General features: G+C 44.3%; 1 pseudogene across 1 annotated transcript; it reads right to left on the bottom strand.

Annotated features, from left to right (window-relative positions):
- Positions 1–1,182: 1,182 nt before the first annotated feature.
- On the bottom strand, positions 1,183–2,264 carry LOC308434910 (glyceraldehyde-3-phosphate dehydrogenase-like; annotated as a pseudogene). The gene has a single exon. The product of its transcript is annotated as a glyceraldehyde-3-phosphate dehydrogenase-like (transcript).
- Positions 2,265–3,297: the final 1,033 nt, after the last annotated feature.

Genomic DNA, 3,297 nt, shown 5'->3' on the forward strand with positions numbered 1-3,297 from the left:
CCATGGAGATGTTTAAAGTGTAAAGTGTTGACCCACTAGTTCCTGTTTATCTGTTAATGATCAAGAGGGACTCTCCACAAGGTCCTAGGCTGTAGACTGACAACTGTTTGCCGAGTCAACTTCTGAACCATAGTTTAGAAGAAACTGAACACAGAGGCACCGAAAGAGTAGGGAACATTAGCTAGCCAATGCCAACATGTTTCTGAGATAGGGTTTCTCGGTGCATTCCTGGCTGTCCTGGGACTTGTGCTGTAGACCAGGCTGGCCTTAAGCTTGGAGATCCATTATGTCCCTTCAGCCTGAAGCTGGTTATCTATCCATCACAACTGTGAGCAATTTTCTAGTGACAGTTTTTGTATGTTCTTACTGCTTTCCGAGCTGTTACGCTTGTTTATTTTCCTTTTGTTCCCTACCATTGCCTTTATAATTAATTCATAATTAGTTATAATTTCCACAAGTAATTACTTCCTTAAATGGCCTTGCCAAAATCAATCATGAGATATTTTCTTCCATTTTTAATTTGTTTGTATTTTGTCAAGCAGGTGACGTTTCTAGTTTTTAGACTCATTTTCAACTCCGCAAGAGCTTTTTTCACCGTTTGCTGTGCATCGGGAATGGGGTGGAAGAGAATTATTGCTTCTGTTTGAGCTCTTGCTCTTCACAGGGAGAGAGGGACACATAAATACTGTCATAAAAGGTTGTGAGAATCAACTCAAAGAACAATGGATGATCTTGGTTTTGGATGAAAAATTATTGATTGTTAAAGCTCAAGTTACTGAACAGTGAAAGAAGAGAGCATGTATCCAGAGGAAATGGAAGAAACAAAGCATTCTGGGAATATGTTCCTATGGTCCCTGAAAGTTGAATCAAGAGGCAAGCTAGTCCACTAAAACTGCCATGATATATTTGAATCACATTTTAGATGTTTTCCTTTTACTCTAGTCTCCTTTCTTTAAAGGATTCTTTTTTGTGTGTGGGTGCAGTGGAACTTTATTGATGGTATTCAAGAGAGTAGGGAGGGCTCCCTAGGCCCCTATTATTATGGGTGTCTGGAATGGAAATCAAGGGAGATTGCTCAGGGTTTGGGGCTGAGTTGGGATGGGACTCCTCAGCAGCTGAGGGCCTCTCTCTTGCTCTCAGTGATCCTGCTGGGGAGGGGGGAGGTGGGTGTCTCAGGGTTTTTTACTCCTTGGAGGCCATGTAGGCCATGAGGTCCACCACCCTGTTGCTGTAGCCATATTCATTGTCATACCAGGAAATGAGCTTCACAAAGTTGTCATTGAGAGCAATGCCAGCCCCAGAATGAAAGGTAGAAAAGTAGGAGTTGCTGTTGAAGTTGCAGGAGACAACCTGGTCTTCAGTGTAGCCCAGGATGCCCTTTAGTGGCCCCTTGGCTTCCTGCTTCACCACCTTCTTGATGTCATCATACTTGGCAGGCTTCTCCAGGTGGTATGTCAGATCAACAACAGATACATTGGGGGTAGAACACGGAAGGCCATGCCAGTGAGCTTCCTATTCAGCTCTGGGATGACCTTTCCTACAGCCTTGGCAGCACCAGTAGATGCAGGGATGATGTTCTGGGCTGCCCCATGGCCACCAAGCCACAACTTTCCAGAGGGGCCATTTATCATCTTCTGAGTGGCACTGATGGCATGAAGTGTGGTCATGAGCCCTTCCACAATGCCAAAGTTGTCATGGATGACCTTAGCCAGGGGGGCTAAGCAGTTGGTGGTACAGGATGCATTGCTGACAGTCTTGAGTGAGTTGTCAGATTTCTCATGGTTCACATCCATCACAAACATGGGGGCATCGGCCAAAGGGGTGGAGATGATGACCCTTTCGGCCCCACCCTTCAAGTGGGCCCCAGCCTTCTCCCTGGTGGTGAAGATGCCAGTAGACTCCCTGACATACTCAGCATCAGCATCACCCAATTTGATATGAGCGGGATCTCGCTCCTGGAAGATGGTGATGGGCTTCCCGTTGATGACAAGCTTCCCATTCTCAGCCTTGACTGTGCCATTGAATTTGCCATGGGTAGAGTCATACTGAAACATGTAGACCATGTAGTTGAGGTCAATGAAGGGGTCGTCGATGGCAACAATCTCCATTTTGCCAGATGCAGAGCAGAAGGCAGCCCTGGTAACCAGGCACTCAATACAGCCAAATCCATTCACACCAACCTTCACCAACTTGTCTAAGGGGACAAGGCTGGCACTGCACGAGAAGTTGCGGCTGTCTCTGGAACAGGGGGGAGCAGATAACATCTTTAAAGGATTCTAATGTACAAGGCAAACTCCTGAGATTCCTGTCCACATTTATCAACACCATTTTTATCCCTCAATGTCTGTTGAAATGACCACTTTCCTGACAAAGCTGTATAATGCCTTCCTTTCTGTTTGCTGCGTATACACCCTCTTCTGGTGATGTATTAACTCTCCCTCTGTCTCTCATTGCTTTATGTCTGCACTGTTTTTAGTTATTCTGGGAAAGGCTGGGTCCCCATGTGTTCTTATTCCAAGAAGTACCTTGGTGTGGTCCTGAGATAGTCTTCTCTTCATCTACACGTTCCTTTCAGATGTCTGAATTACATGAACTACATGCAGACTGACTAATTCAGCATGAAACTGGACTCACAGTGGCTTGTCCTCCAGCTTCTTGTCAGAATATAAGCCTAGAAATCTATGCTTCTCAGAACCCATGGAAAGCTCAGGGGTGAAAATTTCTCACAAATGGAGAATTACCTAAAGGGCTGCTGCCAGTCCACTTCTCTAGATGCACTGCGTTTTATCCCCGGTTAAAGTAAATCAAAAGTGAGCTGTGGCCAGAGATATCTTTTAATAGTTTCTCAGAGAGTGTCCTTAATAGAATTTTCCTCATTTTTATATCGCTGGCTTGCATTTTGGTGCATATTATGAAGAGACACTTGTGTTTTTTGCCAGCAAATTTCAAAATCTCGATGAAACCGACAGTTGCTAAGATATGATAAATTACTTAAACTGATTCAAGTGGAAGTAGAAAAACTTCGATAAGGAAGATTTTACAGGTTCCTAGATTTATTTCCTTCTCAGAGATGGTGTGTGTGCCTGTGTATGTGTGTGTGTGTTCGCTCATGTGTCTACTGATTATTTATCTAACAATTTTGTGTCTCCCTATTTCTGTTTTCACTCCTTCTCTCTCTATTAGTACTCCTGACCCCAATGGTATGATACTAGAATAGCAATGATATGTAAACCAACAGCTGGCCTCAGCAGTCAGGCACCTGTTGATTGTGTTTGCATATATCTCTCTGTGTCAGCC

This window comes from Micromys minutus (assembly GCF_963924665.1).
Source record: "Micromys minutus genome assembly, chromosome: 22".
Classification (NCBI taxonomy): domain Eukaryota; kingdom Metazoa; phylum Chordata; class Mammalia; order Rodentia; family Muridae; genus Micromys; species Micromys minutus.